Source organism: Pelmatolapia mariae, linkage group LG15, assembly GCF_036321145.2.
Source record: "Pelmatolapia mariae isolate MD_Pm_ZW linkage group LG15, Pm_UMD_F_2, whole genome shotgun sequence".
Taxonomy (NCBI): Eukaryota; Metazoa; Chordata; class Actinopteri; order Cichliformes; family Cichlidae; genus Pelmatolapia; species Pelmatolapia mariae.
In genome coordinates, this window is record NC_086240.1 from 8,092,726 (window position 1) to 8,113,552 (window position 20,827).

The window sequence follows — 20,827 nt, forward strand, 5'->3', positions numbered from 1 at the left end:
ATATTTGACGTTAACACTATTAAGATGTCTTGGGTGCTGATATGGATGCATGTGATGCATTCCAATTTGCATGAGATTGTGTCATTTATATGAAAATGCAAAATCCTGGAGGAAACGTGGGTTTAATACAGATACGAATGCCTTTATCTGTGTCCATGCTAATGTCTTAATGTGCGTGAGTGCATATCTGCGTTGGTGTGTGTTTGTGGGTAGCCGGTGTGATATATGAGGGGGCTGACCTTTTCGGTGCGCTGATACTAGATGAATAGTTCATTAGAGTGTTGAGGCAACAGCTAACGGTCACATCCTCAAACAACGGACAGGCGCTCTGAAGAGACCAATTAGGATTGATCATCAGCTCCTATTAGTGTTGTTATACTCTGACGTGGTGCGAGTGCTTAATGAGAAGTGTCACAGGAGAGACGAGAGAATAAATGATAAATACACTGTGTCAGTCTCCTTTGGGAGCAGTTTTCCCAAAGCTTTCTGGGTACGGAGCATTATTTGGGTATTAGAAGTAAAAAGTTTTCCGGGCTGTTCTTGTCTGTTATATAGAATGGATAGTTAAAACACCACCAGTATGTTCTTTAGTAAAAGCTGAATAAGTACATAGCACAGCTCGTTTACACCATCAAGCATCTCAGATCTGCTATTGCACGGTAATGTGTGCTGCCGTTCTGTACTTAATGTTTTCTGTGTTACAATAGGGATTAAAATAGGTAGCTGCGATTAAAGATTTTTTCACCTCAGCTTTTATTTTTAATTATATGTAATTTTGTGATGCATCATAGAATAAAGAACATTGCCACCATAAACTCTGATTTCATAATTTTCCCTTTTTTATTTGTAATATCCTCCATTTTCTCCATGAGAGTTGATATAGACCAAAACAGCAGTTTAGGTCTATGTCAGAGGTGCCCGTTAACTATAACCCTATTAATACTTTATTAATACCTATACTGTATGTATTATGTGTTGTGTGATAACAGACTACTTCAGTAACTGTAACTGTATTTTAAAGTATTGCTTTACTTTTTCCTTTCCTTTCCACCATGCATTTTCCTGTGTGGGCTCTCTGCAGGCACTCTGCTTCCTCCCAAACACGCTAGGTTAACTGGTGATTCTAATTGTCCAGAAGTGTGAATTGGAGTGAGAATGGTTGTGCCTGTGACAGCCCCATGGCACATTGGCAACCTGTTCATGGTGTGCCCAGTCTCCCTCCCCATGACAACCGGGATGGGCTCCAGCCCCCCTGAATTGGATAAGTGGAAGAAAATGAATGGATGGACATCATTACAGTGAATGTACCTGCTGCAATCTGGGAAACTTGGATAATGTTTTCTGTAGAGAAGAAGCAAGTCAGAAGCACATCTCATGTATCATGAAATAGTGTGAGGGAATGAATGAATGAACGGCACTCAGCAGCAATTGTCTTTAAGTTTTATTGTGTTCAATTACGGCACATTTTCATAGTTGATGTAAGCAAGTACATGCCATGTCTGACATCCTGCACCTAAACCCTAGTGAGTTTGCATGCCTTGAAAAGCAGTTGAGTATCATTCAATACCAACCTCATTTAACACTTCCTCACCAAAGCAGTTAAGGTCAAGGTCGAGAGGCTTTATTGTCATTCCAACCACGTGCAGTGGTACAGTACACAGTGAAACGAGACAACGTTCCTCCAAGACCATGGCGCTACATATGACATATACAGTTAATCAACACAGAGCTCTGAAACAGTATGACTGTGAAAAAATATTTATACCTGATAAAATACAAGTGATCAACTGAAAGCAAACAGCTGAATGTAGATCTTAGTTCTTGTAGTTCTTTCTAACGTCTTGTGAGGATATTTTGAAAAGTTGTTGCATTCCGGGACCTTGGACTCACAAACTTTGTGTTTTTTTAAATTCTGATTTCTTCCTCATGTCTTTTACATTTCATAAAAAGTTTTTGAAAAACTACTCAAAGCTCGTGCTTATGATTCAACTGACAGAGTTTCATGCCCATCCAAACCTTGAGAGTACTCCGACACTGTCTATGCAGCAAATAAAATATATATGTACGTTTATATATACGGAGAAGACCATCCAAACTGTTTCATTGGGTGATACTTAAAGAGCTGCTACCCTCCCTCTAAAGAGCTGCTAATGAAGAGACTTGGGGGTGTTTGCCCTCCGCCCTATAATTACAATCAAGCCTAATTCCTGGGTGAAAAAAGAAAAAAAAAACATAATCACTGTTACCAGGTTTTCTGAGAGTGAACGGTTTAGTTCAGCCGTGTCATTTTATATTAGCTTTTAAAACACCAAAGCGTGTTCTGCAGCTATGCTTGGGTGATTCAGAAAGCACGCCAGTGGCGAGATATACACAAGCCATAAAAAAGAAACTTCCTGAGAATGTATTTTATAAAAAAAAAGACAAAAAAGGAGGAGAAAATGCAGATGCAAGAGGTTTTCAATTTTCATACCATTACGAATAACACCCCGAGCACTGCTGGGAGTATATCATCAACAAGTAATCAGTGTGCATGATGGGCTGTGCAGGCTTCCTGACCAGGAATGGTGTGATTTTTGATGAGTGTTAGGCCGTCTTTATTGCTCTTGCTCTCCTTTAGCCTCCCACCACCAGTCTCTCAGAACCCCCACACCTCCACTCCACTCCTCCCCCCTGTGATGGTGACAGATCCAAGTGGCACGGCTTATCCCTGCATACTGGAGCAGCTCTTTGGATCATCAACCTCTGTGGCACTAAGAGCCAAAGATGAGAGAGGGAGTGGAAAGACTTCTTTTTTTTCCCTGTTTTTCACCCTCCATCCAACACAATACAAAGCTAATATCCCCTCCTGTGTTTTGTTTTTCCGTTCCCCTAATAATCAACATTTATCTGCATCTACTCCTTTGACTCTGACAGGTGACTTTGACTCCTACTCACTTAACTCACTGTGTTTACAGCGAGTCCAAAACAAGGAGGTAGAAGAAATATACCGAAAAGCATCGCGGCTTCTATCCTTGTTTAATTACAGTGATGTCAAAAGTTAATAAGATCAGATTAAAAAAGGCCTTGACAGCTTAACGCAGCAGATCGTAAGATTGGTCATGTGATATTTCAGTTCCTCACATAAACAGCTTATCAATAATTGATTGTGCTCTGTCCGATTCGACCTTCACTTTATCACTGGTGGTTTTGTTTAATTTAACAACACATTTCTGTTTTCAACTTGCAACATTACAAATACAGCAAGCTTAATTGCTACTTTTTTTTTTTTTTTTTAGAAAGAGTCACATGGTTTAAATTAACCAATAAAGATATTCCTTTTTATGTCGGAGCGCTCAGACTGTCGGCTTGGTCACCTGGAGGTTTGTTTCTGCTTTCTTTTTTTTTTCAAGCAGACAGGGAGACACCCCTCCCCAAACGGTAAGAGAGCCCTAATTAATTTTTCATATTAGTTACTTTTTAAATCTAACTCTAGCCAATAGGCCTTGGGCGGTGCTTTGAATGTGTGCATTAATGTTTTCATGCTCTCCCTCACCACTGGCTATGATTTAATAACATCTTCCTCAGCGCTATGTCCAGAGTTTTTCTTTTTTTTTTCTTCTTTTTTTACTAGAGAGCCTTAATTAGCTACAACTTTGAGCCTCCTGTCTCCGTCTCTCCAGTCTACTCACCCTCCCTCTCTCAATTTCTTCTCTTCTCTTCTCTTCTCTTCTCCTCACACACTCCAGTCACTCATATGTATAAGAAATGACACCTCTGCCTTGGGTCATTAAAGTCTGAAGTGTTTGTGCATGTTTATCTGTGACTGTGTGTGTGTGTGTGTGTGTGTGTGTGTGTGTGTGTGTGTGTGTTGCTATGTGTAACTAATCTGATATTCACATGTCCTTTCTTTAACCTGCACCATACCACAGGGATAGCTGAAAAAATAGATAGGCAGCCATGCACACACATACAAAACATCTGATGCATCTTTAACTTGGTAAACACTGTGCAGAGTTTATGCCTGTAGAAAAAAAACCATGCAGAAATAGGAAAGCAGTGTGATAGATAAACAGGTGAGCCGAGAGAAATTGTCCTCAAGCTCTTTGTTCTTATATCAGAATTTGCTGAGATAGCATCTTTTAACAAACCTCCAATACAGATGAGGTGCTGTTGAAGTATGAAAGTATGTGTGTGGTTAAGCAGCTGCAGATTAGTGAAGGTAGGGGTGCACCAGATTGCTGTTAAAGAAGCAGTACAGCCCTTAAGCTGTGCAATACCTTGCTGGAAAACAGGAGCCATAGTGGCTGTGTGTGGGTGTGAATGTGTGTGGGAGAGAAGTGCGCGAGTGTGTGATACTGTAGTTTGCCTATACATATGAGTCATGTGTCACGTGTTAATAAATAAAGCCTTTATATCCCACTGAAGCACACTCACTGTAATCATGGAGACTGTCAGAGCAGCCGGGGTCCCAGGCCACTTTGCTGTGACTTGATTAGGATCATTTGAGATGATAAATGAACACGCACTCAGACACGCACTCACATGCACACAAACTGATTGCATCTGCTGAAAAAACAATCTCTCCCTATAGCTGGGCCACTTCGTGCCAGTTGAAGAATAGGGGAAAATTACCAGTCAAAAAGGGCAGCCTGCAATCTTGCAGCGCACGAAGGGCTTTTGGTCTAATTTGAAATAATTCTAATTTAGAATGAGCCTTGTGGACAGCGTGTATTATCCCACCATGCGACTGTGCCTGGAGAACACTCCACTAATCAGGATTTGAGTAAAGTGTGTTTCGCCTGCAAAGAACCAAGGGACTGAAGGAGCGACGCCATTGCAGCCCACACAAATGGTTCCTCAGCTGTACAGGGGACTCCTTAAGGGGGGTGGTTGATATCAGCACAGGAAAGTGTTTACTCGGCTTTGCATGAGCTGGAAGTTTTACTCAGTCAAATCAAGTAGAAGTGAAGTATTTGTGACACACGCCAGCAGATGCTCGATGGAAGATTGTTATTGAAGACAGATTTTCTGCTTCAAAGCTTTTATATGTTTCCGTGGTGCTGCTTGTTTTCCACTTGAAAGACAGCTTGCTTTCTCTTTTTTCCTGTTGCCGAGTATTTCGGTGCTGCCAAATCAACTTATTTCTTCTGAATTGCTAAAACGCCAACTCAGTAACTCAGTCCTAAACACTTTTCATTGAATCAATTGCCATTTTGTCAAAACAACAAAAGTTTGACAAAATTTGCAGGTCTCATTCACTCTTTTTGCAAACACTGAAAGACATTCCCTCAAACTAAACACACACTAAATATAGCTTTGTACGCCACTTGTGATGCATAATAGTAACTGGAGATGACAGGTGTCAGACACAGTTTGAGATATTACCAAAAACAACCGGTTCAATCTTTATTGATATTGAGTGCCATTAGTGCCAAAATGAATTAAATAAACACACCATTAAATAATTAGTTAAATGTGTCAATATTTAATGTTATAATTTAATTAATAATTCAATATCTGACAAATTAAATACCAATTAATTTTATTTAAAACATTTTATAAATTAATCTTTTAATTTTAAATGGTTAATGATGCATTTAATTCATTAAATATTGAATTAGATAAAAAAATTATTTTCCATTTTTATTTGATTATTGAAACCATTTAATTAATTAATAAATTATGTATTCGTTCCATTTATTTTGGCACTCGTGGTCCTCCATATACTAATCTACAATTGTTTAAATGTGTCTGTATGTTTGTTTAAGAGGCCCTGGATAAGAAGGAAGAGGATCAGGAGGTGAGACTGAGTGGCTGCAATCAACCTTATTCTTGCTCGTGGGATGAAAATAAAGGCAAAAGTAGAAAGAGAACTCAGGAGATTTCATAATCAGCAGATTCAGAAAGGAGAACAGGTGGGGGTTGGAAAGTCCATTGCTGGTTTCACTGGATTTATGTTCTCGTGTCATGGTCCCCAGCTAGTTGGCACAGACTTATTGTCTCTTCTACCCTCCACCTTCTCTTTGATTCCCTCTCACTCTCTTGCTTCTGCCCTTCAGTGTGAGTGGGCAGGTCTTAATGGCTCAATGAGGTCTTCCTGGAGGCGTGTTCTTCAAATACCCCAGCCTTGCCAACAGCTCTTCACCCACAGCTTCTCTAAGTGGTAACAGGTTCAGGCTTAGCTCAGCTTTTTAGCTGTTTTCTGCTGTGTTTACTTATCCTCGCCTTTTGTCTCTTTGCTTCAGGTCCTCCTCGGTGTGACAGCCAGAATAATGTCTGTGTCTCCTGTTTCCAAGCTCTCTGGGTAACTTCTTTGGACTTAGAACTCACATTCAGAAAATAATCCGAATTACCTTCCCACTCACCACCTGAAAGGAAATTTCCCAGCCTGCCCACTAGCCCCAGATGCTCACCTCCAGCTCCAATTTTATCGGCCCATTCCATCATCTCCTTTGGGGGTCCACTGCACTTCTACACATTTAGGCCTTTGTTAATAAATCACGTAAACTTGCCTCGTCTTTATATGTTGTTTTTATTTTTTGCTGTAGTGCATGCTGAATGCACAGCACTATTATTAATTTTGCTAGCTGTGCATGCAATCGAAAAGCACTTTTTATTTTTCAGGACAGACAAAACTGTTTTGTTTGATTTTATCAGAAAAAGTTATGGGATTGTAGTTGTTTTTCTTTCTTTGTCTGTTTTGACACGAAGATGGATGGTTTACACAGTACGATGAAAAAGTATTTTCCCCCTTTCTGAGTTTTTCCCATATTTCTCACACTTAAATGCAAACATGTTAATACAAAGATAAACTGAGTAAATACCAAATGCAATTTTAAAATAATGATTTCATTTATCAAGGCGAAAAAAGCTTTCCAAATCTACCTGACCCTGCGGGAATGCATGAAAGCCGAGTTCAATTTCGCTAGACACATCCAGGCCTGATTACTCCAGAGCTGTTGAATTAAAAATGCACTTAAATTAAATTAAACCTGTCTGACAAAATAAACTAAGCTAAAAGGTTTCAAAAAGCAACACATCATGACACAATTTTCACAATCACCGATATCTATCACTCTGAAAAGGGTTACAAAGCACTGGGACTCCAGTTAACCATTTGAGAACTAAATGGAGAAAAGCTGGAACAGTGGTGAAACCTTCCCAAGTGTGACCAACCTACCAAAATTACTCCAAGAGCACAATGATGATCCAGAAGGTCATAAAAGAACCCAGAGCAACATCTCAAGAACAGCAGGCCTCACTTGCCACAGTTAAGTTCAGAGTTCATGATTCAACAATAAAAAAATAAACTATGAAAAAATTGGTGAAAACCACTGTTAACCCAAAGGAACACAGAGACTCGCATTTGCCTAAGAAATAAATAATTTTGGGAAAATATTCTGTGGACTGACGAGACAAAAGTTAAAAAGATTTGAATCTCATTACATTTGGCATAAACATATTATTTCATAATAAAGCATAATATCAACACTCAAAAATGATGGTGGTAGTGTGATGGCCTGGGGCTGCTTTGCTGCTTCAGGAACTGGACAACTTACTGTAATTTATGAAGCCATGAATTCTGCTCTGGGATTGTGCAGCAGGACGATGGCCCGAAATACACCAGCAAGTCCACCTCTGAATGGTTGGAGTGGCCCAGTCAAAGTCCAGACTTCAATTTGATTGAGATGGTTTGAGATCTTAAACAAGTCATTCATGCTCAAAAACCCTCACATGTAATGTAATGTAATGTAATGGGTTAAAATAATTATGCAAAGACTACGTCAAAATGGCACAAAGGCTTGATTGCAGTTCTTCCTGCCAAGAGTGGCAAAACCAGTTGGTAGGTTTAGGGTGCAATTACTTCTTCACAGTATGTCTATATGTCTATAGTACTCGTGATAAAAGTTCTTAGTAGCGTTACTGTTACGGCCGAGAGGGCCAGGCTGTGGGTGTGGACTCAAATGCAGACACAGAGGGAGGCAAAACAGGCGTGAACACAGTGCTTTATTTACAGTGCCAAGTAAAATTACAAGGCAGGAAACTATGAATGCTATGAACTGTGAAAGCTATAAACTGAGAACTATGAGGCCAAACTATGAACATGAAACTCAGACTGAGTGCTATGACTAGGTGCAAGATTTCATAGACGGGTCCTGGGAATGGAAAGAGGGGCAGCGGCTTGGGTGGAGGTACACAATCAGCGTTGCAGGTGAAAGTGTCATGCGAGGAGGGGTTGTCCAAGGGAGTCCGGGTGAGGAGTGTCTAGAGAGGGTCCAGAAAATACTTGGAGCAAGGGACCTGGCAGGGAGGCAGGCAGGTGGAGTCTTATGATGAAAAGGAAGCAACCTGATGACAGAAAACTAGTGTCCAGGCGGAGATGCGTGTAGTTCAGTTTGTTAAGCGTGACGGCCAGGTGGGTCCTATGACAAAGAGAAAACACGGTGAGGAGAAATGCAATTGTTAAGTGGCTCTCACAAGGGCTTGGCGGCCTAGCACTAACGTGAGTTAGCAGAAGCTCTGGCAGAGGTCTGTTGTGAGCGCTGGTCTTATATGCTGTTGACTTGATTGGAATCAGGTGTGAAAGCTGATTGGAGTCTCTGCCTGAAGGTGGAGCCCAGCAGAGTGGAAAAACCCCACACTCACCCGGACCATGACAGTTACATCATTGAAAATGAGCATAATATTGGTCTATATGGTAGTGCCAGTTTTTTGGGACTTGTTAAGTTTAGTGCAGTACTTCCTTACCTAGAAGAAGACCTTTAAATTTAATTAAACCAACTGAAAAAAACTTGTGAGGGGAAATGTCTCTTTGACAGCACTCAGATTTCTTCATTGTGGAAAGGGGTTCCCCAGGTACTACATTTTTAGAAGAAAGCCAAAACCCAGAAAACTAGAACTATATGAAATCCTACAACTGCCAAATGTCTGAATGTCTGGAGGACGAAGTAGTGAAGTAAAATAAAAGTGCCCTAAAACTGCTCTTTTGAGTATACAACATGAGAATAAAGTGAGCCAATGCTCCCACTTCCAGCAGAGCACACAGAACTGCAATGCATGCTGTATAAATTCCAGTGTAACACAGAGACACACAAAAATGCATAAAGAGTCCCTCAGTGTTATTATTCAAAAGGTTCTGTCTTGGCTCTTATCTCCAGACACAGCTGCGGGATGGTTTAAAAAAAAAAATGTTTTGTGTGAAAGTGTGGACTTAGTTTGAGGGGCCTCTGTCGGCGTCAACACTTTCTCCAAAGTGACAGAAAACACAAAACAGAGGCAAACGGCTTATATCAGCTAAAGATTTCACTGAACTGAAAATAAGAAGCGGGAAATTTTTTTGAAACTATCTAATCCTTTGACTGGTCATCTGCTTTCGGTCTCTTTAATGAGATAACGGGCTCTCTTTTTTCTTTCATATTCCTTATCTTATCAGAGGCCACAGGTGTGCTTTAAATGTTCACATATTTTTCAGCCTCCTCATAGAGTCCAGTTTTTACCATTAATCATGTTCTTCTCCCTCCCCATAAAGTCCACGCCTCGAGTCCAGTCCATCCCTTGATCCCCCGTCTTCTAGTCTCTGGCGAAAACAGTTGCAGCTACGGCCATTTTGACCTACTTCTAGACAATGCCCGTCCCAGCCTCCCTCCACCCATTCTTTTACTTCCTCACTGAAACAAGTATCAGTCTTAGCAGATGCAGTTAAGTTGGGAGGACGAAACACTCATGGGGAAGTCACTGTTCCCTTGTGTGTGATTGCCTGAGAGGTAACCTATTTAGGGAGCAGAAAGGGGAGGAAAGTTGGTGGAGTGAATATCAATTTAACTACAGCCATTAGTACTATTACTGACTCAATATCCTTAACTGCATATGTTTAAAAAAATATAGCTGACAGAACAGATGAAGGATGAGGCGTGTTCACTTCACATTCCTTTAAAAAAAATTTTTTTCCTTTTACCCTATTACCCCATGTGGGAATAGGCCACCAGGATGCTTTCAAATTTATCAAGCACCCTTCATACATAAAGAGAAGAAAGGAGGACTACTTTACTGCCCCCTTATATTGTAGTTATTACTGGTTTTAAATCTAGTACAGCCTAAAGTCTCTATGGTTTATACTTCTGACATAGTTGCATTGCTTTTTGAAATGTAATTAAACACAAACTACAATGATTTGATTATCTTATAATCTCGTGTTTTTTTCACAATAGAAACTAGAAATAATTTCAATTGTTTAGACTGGGAAAATGTAACATTTCAAGAAAAATATTTGCTTGGGCTGCTGCCCCCGATAAGCGGAAGAAGATGGATGGATGGATGAATTTGATGGCAGCTACATCTTAAAAAAGCTGAAAGAGGGGCAACAAAAGATTGGAGAAGCAAGTGGTGCTAAAAGGAAAAAGCTGGTGGAACATTTTGCAGCTAAGTAGGGTAACAGGCAGCAGGTAAGTAGCATGACTGTGTCTAAAAAGTTCACCAGTCTGCAAACAAGTGCATCTTATATATTGTGGAATAATCTCAGAATAATTTTCCTCACAGAAAAAAATTGCAAAACTTGGACATTTATATTACATAACTGCATCAAACACTCTTTCTGTCTTTCTTCATTTTTTTTTTTTTACATTATGCTGGCAAAGAGAACTTTTATTCGTTACCCAGATTTCAAGGCATTTCTCAGAGTTTTATCAGTTATAGGTGAAACATGAAGTAGTATCTCACTCCAGTAGCAGAACACTTACAGTTTTAGGGCTGCAAATTTAAGGTCAAATATGAGACTCAATGACTCTTATAGCATTCTATCTATTGGAGTAAAATTGAGTTTTATTGCTCTGTGAAAACTAATTCCAAACTCTGGTAGAAGAAAAAAACATGCAAGAGTTTATCTCAGGCCAGGAGGAGTCCTTGAGAAGAATTTTATCCCCTGCGTATCTGGACATGTAGTCTGGATATCTTGTACAACAGTAGGCTTTTTTTTCACCCATTGACAGTCCTTTGCTTGGTCTTCCAGATGGCACTGTTGGCAGGCAGCATGTTTGACAGCAGTGGCATAGCCTTTCCTCAGAAATTCTATCAAAATTCCACTTTCATCAGAAGTGCAGAAAGCCCTTAAGTATACAGCTCTGTGTGAGGCCTACCTTTTATTGCTATTTCAGTGAAGGTCAGTCAGCAAAAGTGAAATGTCAGAGGAAATATTCATTTGTAGTGGATATAATGTGCATACAGTACATGTGTTTATACAATGTGGATTGGGTTTGTCTGCATGCTGCCCTCATCTTTACTGATGGTTCTCTATGACCGGGAGCATCCACCCCATTCAACAGTATTGATCCAAGCAGCGCACACAATCTAAGGGAGCTATCCAGGATGCACAGCAGGCTAACAAGCAGCATAATGGTACAAGGTCATCTCTGATAGAGCAAAAGGAAAGAGAACAAACCATTTTCTCAACAGTTTACACAGTTTTCCTCTTTTAACAACAATAGGGAGTCATTAAGTACAGTCGACACATAAGGGACTTCAATTCCTTCGTGACATGTGTTACATCGAGAGCGTGCTTTACTGTATGTAAATGAACAATTTCATGTCATGAACAGTTTCGTGACATGAAACATGAATGCTTGCGTCCCTCCTCGCCTTGCATGTTGTTAAATAAAGGATCTGAAATAAGACTTTATTCATATTCATGCCGTACATTCAAGCTCTGTTTTCACCTCCAGTAGTTGCTGTTAAGGGAGCTTTTCCCCCCCGTTTTCCTTCAGATTCACCTATGCATGCTTTAAAAGTAACTGTTACTTTACTAAGTCAGTAGTGCTAATATTAATGTCAAGAAATCACAACATTCCCTTCTTTTCTGTTCGCCACTGAGTATCACTGAGACTAAGATGAGTCGTTAAGTAGGGGTTAAAAATCAGACAGAGTGTTGGAGGTTAGTACTTAGGATCAAGCAGCAAGCATTATGGTTGAAAACTGTAGACAAACACTAAAGATTTTAGTTCTTAAATGACCACAAGGCTGACTCAAAAAGAAAACTAACCCCTCTCGACCCCTATATTAAATCACCCAATTTTATCATAGAAGTAAACATGTCTACAGCCTGGTACAAAAACAACTTCGGTGTCTTTGTGACTGGGGTTAAATTTTTATATAAGTCACCCACTGGCTTAGGGTTACGGTCATTTTGTGTTACAGTTGGTCATCCATCTATGTGTGACACTACAGGGGCACTGTATGGGAGCCTGTATGCATGAACCGGCACTCTGAGTGGCCAATAAGATTAGAAAAGTATTACATGAATGCCAGTCCATGTAAACTAGACCTCTCAACTACATCTGCAGTATACTGCTTATGCATATCTGCGACAGATCCCCATTTCAAGATCAGGAGGATATGCATACCCAGCCACGAACACAGTGTGTCAGGAAACTGGTGGAAATTTGTGTCAAATCAAACACTGGAATCCATCTGCTGTAGTATCCCTAGCCAAAAGTACTGAGTACTGACATATAATCTAAGAAAATATGTTTCGTAGCAGTGTCTATCTGTGTGATGCATACAGCCTATAGATGCACTACCTGCTAATGTTATCCAACAGCTAATGCTGCTAACTCCACCCTCTTTTCCAAATATTATTTCTAAGAAAACATGATGGGCACGGCTATGGTGCCAAACTGAAAACTTAAAAATGAATTCCAAAAACAAACAGTGTTTAAGGCTGTGTGAGACCTGGAATAATTTGCAAAGCCAAATCCAAGAAATAGAAGACAGGAATAACACTAAAGTGAGCTTTAATGCTGATTGTTCAGGGCATAAAAGTCCAGAGTCCAATCAACAAACTGAGAAAAAAAAATGCAGCAGTAATGCATGACTAGGTGCACACGTCTATTTCGAGAAAACTCAACAAAAAGACAAGGAGAAACTAAGATAATTTATATAAAAGGTAATGAGTGAAGTGGGAACAGGTGAGGAAACCAGCTGCAGACAACTAGTGAACCCAGTGAGATGGGGAAGTTGAACAGAGACCAACATTTACCAAAATAAATAGGGAAGAGCGATGACTCAGAGAAATACAGTTAGCTTGACACAACTAAACAGGGGAACAAGACAGACATAAAGACTAACACAAAGACGAAGCTGAAGGAAAAGAATGGAAATGCTTGAGGGAACTAATAAACTTTGAGTCATCTATAACTAAACTAAGAGCTAGAAGCAAAACAATAAGGAACTAATGCCAAGCATCAGGAGACAAGCCAAATTCATAAGCAGAAGGAAGTACCAAATAATGCAATAACAGAAGCTATTAAATAATACAGAACATGAACCTCAAAACCCAAAAGGAAATAATTAACTATAATTAACAGGAAATTCAAAACCAAGGGCCCAAGACCCAGGGACCATGGCAACATGGTGGCTATCTTCATCTTTTTTTTTTAAATTTCTTGTGTTTTGTTTTGTTTGTGATGAATCTTAGTTAATCTAGATTTGAACACAAACTGTGGATTTTTTCACAAGCCTGTCTACTAAAATTTATGTTACGCTTATGTAAAGTGGTCTGCTTTTTAAAAAAAAAAAAAAAAGCAAAAACAAAAAAACAACTATAAACTGGCAACACAGTGCTACAGCAGTTAGTACTGTACCCTCACAGCAAGAAGGTCCTGAGTTTGAATCTGGTGGCCAGCTGGGGCCTTTCAGTGTTTTGAGTTTGTGTGTTCTCTCTGTGGATCTGTGGGTTCTCCCCATGTGTTCTAACTTGTGTTATAGTTCCAGGGTTTGTGAATTTCCCATCCACACAAATCCCATGTCACTTATCAGACCAACATTTTTTCCTAGTACCTTTGCTTTTAATAGGTAATAGGTTGCTTTTAATATTTCAGTGTTCATGTATCTTCATTATTTTTGGACCTTGAGTGTGAAAAGCTATTTTATGACCTTGCCTTTGGATTTGTGCTTTTGGATCCACTAAACTGAACTCTGATAAATCGGATAGTTAGCTGCTTCAGATTTCATTTTTTTGATAACAAGAAAATGTCGAAATTGAACTTCAAGTTGTTCAACACATTAAAATATTTATCAGTATGAATGAGTGGAATGAACTATCGATGCATTTTTAGGGGGCAGAGATAGCTCAGTAGGTAGAGTGGTGGCCCCATGATTGGAAAGGCGGTGGTTCGACTCCACTGAACGGCTACCCTGAGGTCCCCCTGAGCAAGGTCCCTACACACTGCTCCCCGAGCGCCCAATGGCTGCCCACTGCTTCACTGAGTGAATGGGTTAAATGCAGAGAGGCATTTCCCCATGGGGATCAATAAAGTATACTTTCCTTCTTTAAAAAACTCACTGGCAACTATATTGTGTATCAAAATCAGAATCTTTTATTGTCATTATGCCAAAAGCACAATAGATTATATGCTGTCCAAATCAGTGCAAAGAAAGCAGTCTAACTATTTGCAAAGTTTAGGTCAAGATGACCTGCTTTAGCTCATACTGAGCATCAGAACTAGGAACAAAGCCGATGTGAGTGACTTTGATTGTGGCATGATTGCTGGTGCAAGACAATCTATCAGGATTTTCCCACATGGGATTTTTTAGGTTTTACAGAGAATAATCCAAAAAAGAAAAAATATCCAGTGAGCAGCAGTTCTCTTAGTGGAAATGCCCTGTTGATGTTAGAGGTCAGAGGAGAATGGTCAGACTGCTTCGAACAATAGAAAGCCAAGAGTAAATCAAATAACTTCTTGCTACAACCAAGGTATACGAGTAAGAATGGCATCTCTTAACACACAACACCTAAAACCTTGAAGCAGGTCGGCTACAGCAGCAGAAGTTCACCCTGGGTCTCACTCCTGTCAGGGAAGAACAGGAAACTGAGGCTACAATTCACATGGGTTCAGTAAAATTGGACAATAGAAGACTGGAAAAACACTGCCTGATCTGATGAGTCTCAATTTCTGCCGCAACACTCAGATGGTAGGGTCAGAATTTAGCGTAAACAACATGAAAGCATGGATCTACCCTTCCTTGTATCAACAATGTAGGCTGGTGCTGGTAAAGTAATGCTGTGGGGGATATTTTCTTGAAAAGGTTTGGGCCTTTTCGTACCAACTAATACCACAGTCGCAATCCAAAAGAGCACGTTTGAGATGTGGTGGAGTTTGAGATTCACATCATGGATGTGCAGCCGGCCAGTCTGCAGCTACTGTGCGATGCTATCAAGTCAGCATGGACCAAAATCTCCAAGGAAGGATTCCAGCACCTTGGTGAATCTGTGAGCAGGTCGTCACTCATTTGGTAAAGTTTTGTGAAAGAGCAAGGATGTGTAAATATTTAACTAAAAGCCTAAAAGAGTCCTGTTCTTTGTATGTCCAACCATCAACTACTCCCAGCTTGCTTTCAGTTAAAAGCCATTTTTTAATGTTGAACAGTACAAATTGTTACACAGTACAAAAACATCCCAGGTGAATGCAATCCAGGCATTAGTTTATTTTCTATAGTGGTGCCACATATGTATAACCGTATTCTGATTGATCTTTTGGTTACCGCGGGTTCCTAGGCTTCCACTATACCTATTTTGTGGCGGCAAATTGAGTTTACCCCATTACCACCCACCACAACTTAGATTAGATGTATCAGCCCTTGCACTGATATATGTTGGATGATTCAATCCCTCCAGTTATACAGGGCTGGATGTTTCAATCCCCTTGGCTCATATAGAGCTGCAGCCACAGATATACAAAAATTACTTTCAGCACAAAGTCTTACACTAAATCCGACTGAAATCTCCAGTCTGCGTTCAACCGGGCAATGCCCCTTCAGTCAAAACTTTTGAAAAATATCTTTGGCAGGTTATATTGCTCTTTCAGTCCGAAGGCGCCTGTGGGTTTACCAGCTGCAAACGTTTGTCTGTGAGTACAGAGACCCACTTAAGTGTCTCATCACACACAGAAGCATCGCGCACACTCCCCCCCAACCATGCACTCTGTCAGTGTACCTGGCAGCACATCCACTCATGCCATTTACATTTCAAAGTGAGACACATTTGCACAAACGCACATAGTTGCCATCTGGTATTTCTGGTTTCTCTCACACCCACCTATTGGTTTCCAGAGCATATGAGCAAAACCTACATGCTATTTGCATTGGGATAAGGCTGTAAATGCTTCTGTTGATGCTTGTTGGACCACAGCGGTAGGAGTGAATATATCTGCATTTTTTTGCCTTTAAATTAGGGTTGTTTTGTGTGTCACAACGCATGGCTATATGTATGTGCGTCTGCTTAAGCACCTGTTTACATACTTTGCAGTTTATACACATCCAGCTATACGTGTCACCAGCTGTTTTTCGTGTGTGCGAGTGCGTGTGTTTGTGTGTCTGTGTTTGCTGGCTTATGGTAGACGCCGTGGCATTGAGGAGGCCTTATCTGTCATGTTCAGAGCACTAGCTCTCACAGGAGATAGAGCTCTCAGCCGGAAGCACGAGTGCAACTGAAAAGACTCCTGACACACACCTACAGCTCTGGCTCAGGCAGCGAAAGAATGAACCGAAGGGAGACATGATGGTAATATCAAGAAATAAATTTCACAGTGAGAGAAGGGACAGCAAATGAGCGTTTGTGCGTGTGTATAATGATGTGTGTGTAACGTCTGTGATGCAGGATTCTCATCTGCAAAATGCGTGTTTGTGCTAACACACGCAGGATCTTGCTGGAACACACTTTTGTCTCGTTTTCATGGGCTTCCATTGTGAAAGCGCCAGAGGTGATGTTTGCACATTTACCCTGCAAAAACACATTATGAGCAAGTGTGTTTACGTAAGTGTTTGTAAGTGTCCCGGCCTCCATGAGCCCCTGAGTTGTCCATAAGGCTGAATGTGAGTCGGGGTTAATGTGCTCACCCCTGGGCAGTGGAAGCGGTTTTCACTCTCTATTAAACTGTCCTTCATGTGGGAGCAGATGAGCCTCATTATATCAGAGTCCCCAGCTAATGACCACTAATCCCTTCCTACTGAGGAAAGAGTGAGTGAGAGGCAGGAAGGTGGGCTAAGCTCTGCAATCTGAGGAGAGATGGATGGAAAGTTGAAGATGGAGAAACTGTGACTAGAGGCTGGAATTAATATTATAATGTTTGACTGTTATTGACCTTCTCCTCTCTCCTTCCACACCCTCACCATTGCTGCTGACACACACACACACACACACACACACACACACACACACACACACACACACACACACACACACACACACACACACACACACACACACACACACAGCCAGCCCACATCAGCACTCCTTCTCCTTCATTCCTTCATGCGGAGATCAGTGTGAGGGGAAACGGACTGTGAATGCATTAGTGTCATCATCATCATCAGGGGACACGAGGCTTTATCTGTCATCATCCTGCGACAGCTAGGGCAGTTCTCCACAGGCCAGGCTATTACTCTCTATTACCCATCACACACACACACACACACAAACACACACACATACGTGGGTAATGATGGGGTGCATCCTTGGTCGTCCTCACCCTCCAAAATCTGATACATAATGTTTTTCCATCACAGTCTGGTTAAAAATTTATAAATCAATTTTCCTTTCAAAATACTGCTCGATCGACCAGAAGCCTTAAGAATTTTTTTTTTCCCACCAGAGTCTGGCTTCAGCTGATCTACACTGAAATGAAATCGTCCTCTCTGTGCAGTACCCAGTTACTGCTATCAGTTGGTGATAGAAATATCTGCACACACACACATACATGCAAGGATAAAGATAAGGATAAAATTGAGAGAAAGGCAGAGTGGAGAAGAGGAGAGCGTGAGGATGGCAGAGTAAGGAGAGATTTTTCAGCAACCAGTATGATCAATATTTCTCCATTCTTCATTCTATTAGAGCGGCTCAGAAACAATTTTCTGTGAGCCTTCACTCACTCTGGAATAAAATCTTCATTTTCTTTCTCTACCTTACTCTTACAGTCATGCTTCATTTTCCCTCTCCCACAGAGGTCACAGTTATGAAATCATTACTGTTATTTAAAGTGATTGTTACCGGCCTCTGTCGAGGTGACAGTGAAACCTGCAGTATTTGTATTATCTTCCTTTTTTTTTTTTTTTTTTTGTGTTAGATACACATTTTAGATCATCTAAACAAAATCCAGTTACCCATCATATTGTTTCATTAGGTTGGCGAGCTTTTTCTTCATCCTCATCAACAAGTTCTGGAGTAGAGAATGAAGATCTTTTAACAAACTTTCGTTATGCTTGACAGGTGATTAGTGGCATTCGTTCACATGCATGCACCTATATTTCCACGTGAACTGTAGACTCAGAGCTGATTTATTCCACATCAGCTGGCACAGACCTGAGGGAGGGCAACCTTTTCTGTCAGCTGTGGCACTTAAATAGCACAATAACTATAATGAAGAGTTCAAAGGGATGATTACATGGTACATCATGCCATGACAGCTAAACTCTCTGAAAGATGGCACCTGTTCGATGCAGACTTACACCTAAGTAATATACTTTGAGATATTTAACTTTTTCTGTGAAACATCAGTTTACTGCATAGAAAGTGGATGTAAATATGGTATGGGCTGGCATTTATATATATTTATATATATATATTTTAATGACCACTCAAAGGACTTTACACAACAAGCTCAACACTAAATTAGAAAAATCTTGGCTTCTCGTTCATGTTACCTAGAGAGTGCATACTTGTGACTTTGCTAAACCCCCTATAAAGGTCTAGACAGGGGTCTCAAACTTAAGGCCCAGAGGCCAGAATTGGACTGGCAAAGACTTCAATCCAGCCCACTGGATGGAGTTTGAAAAATGTGAAGGATGGCATACATTCTGGACTTTTAACAGTAACTGAAGCTTTTCTTACTGATAAAGATCTCCCCTTAGTATTCATACTACACCAAAGTACTTAAGTAATGTTTAAACAATTAAATGACAGAAATGTTCAAATTTTTTTTCACTACCCAACATAGAAATTTCTGAAAAAATAGAACTTTCTGTTTTATAATTACAAGACAACACCTTTATCATGTACATAAAACAAGACATTCTGTTGAATTTGCTCTTCTTTTTCTTATGTTAAGATATATCAGGATTAAATGTGTAGTTTAGTGTATTTACACTGACACAGAGGGAAGTTTCACTGCTCCAGCCCATTTCAGATCAAAATGAAATGATCTCATGTATGAGGCTCCCTGTGTAAAATAAGTTTGAAATCCCTGTTCTGGAGGATAAACGAGAAGGTAATATGTTACAAACATGATTAAGTATTTTGGTAGCCACAATCATTTTAAATGATTAACTTGAGAAAATCTTCCACTGTGTTTATAACGCATTTAGGGTTTCAAAGTCTGACTGATGTCCCATCAGCCTTTATTATTACATGAGTTATGTTAGTGAACTAACATTCTAGTCATACTGACCGCAAGTCAGAGTTTAGCTATATGTACATGCTTCAAGCACTCCATTGACCTGACAGAGCCAATGAGAATCATGAATTAAGCTAACATTTATGTCTTTAGGTGGAAACCTACAAAGGCACTGGGGGAACATTCAAATGCCAAACAGAGAAGGTTTGACCCAAGTACCTTCTTGTTGTGAGGTTACAGAGTTAACCACTCCACAACCTTCTAGCCACCACATGCTAAACTAAGATTCACTAGCTGGCACCACATCCTCGTTTTAGGTTTGACAGCATTTCTAGTAGGTAATGGCAGATGGCTTGAACATGAATTGAGGCTGTGGTTAGGGGAAGACCTCAGAGGGGACTAGCTCATGTACTAATGAAAAGCGAAATAATAAAAAAAAAAGGGGGAGAGAGTGTGGGGCACGAAAATGAGGATGAAGGACTTGTGGACCGACTGGCTGGTCAGTGGCGTCACTTAATGAGTCATGAGAGCGTCTCGTTCACAAAAATCAAAGACACCATTTTTCAAACCTGGCAACGAGGGAAATGACTACAAAAAACAATGCTATGGTCCCCAGAGTCTGATGGTGTACTGTTGCCTCAACGTCCACCTTTGTTGTAGCGTTCGTGCCGCATATTAATTATGCCAGAGGACACTCGGACACGTTGCTATAACAACAACATCGCACATAAGGTGGTACTCAATTGTAAGGGAAAACCAGTCGATCCGAGTTGAGTCATAGTGAGTCGCTTTGAGTAGGTACTAAGTACTTAAGTGCTAAATTAGAATTTTGATTAAATTACACACACTGTCTTCAGCATTGCTGCTCACTTTTAGAGAAGAATTGCACATTTAAATCTGCAGATTTCCCAGTGAAAGTTATTTCAACTTGTATGAAAAACTAAGTTTTTACAATAATAAACCGTTTAGATATATTTAAAGCCATTCTTGAGTCATCACACGTAACTACTGTATGTCTACTCATTCTCTTTATTGCGAGAAATTGCCACTTTACGTAAGTCATAAGTAAACTCAAAGCAAGTGTTTTGACATTAGCATCGTCTCGTCTCATTGGAAGATTATCCACTTGTTTCAGAAGTATAATTCAAGGACTGCAAAGAAGCTAAAACTGTGTTAATCTGGATGCTTTTTGGACAACGCACAAACACAAACCGCTTGCACTAATATCTCAAGCAGCTGATTCAAGGGTGTTTCAGTTCTTGACTCAATCAAAAAAAAAAAAAAAAGCACAGCAATTTTCTTTAACGATTACCCAAAGCCAATCACAGAGGCACTGATTAGTGCTTCAGCGTCTGCTTTGGCTTGATAGCGCTCATTTCAGGAAATGAAGCCATCTCTGGGAAAATAACATAGGAAAAACACACATGTGCACTCAGTCCAATAACTCGCTCAGTCACTCAGATGCGACTGAA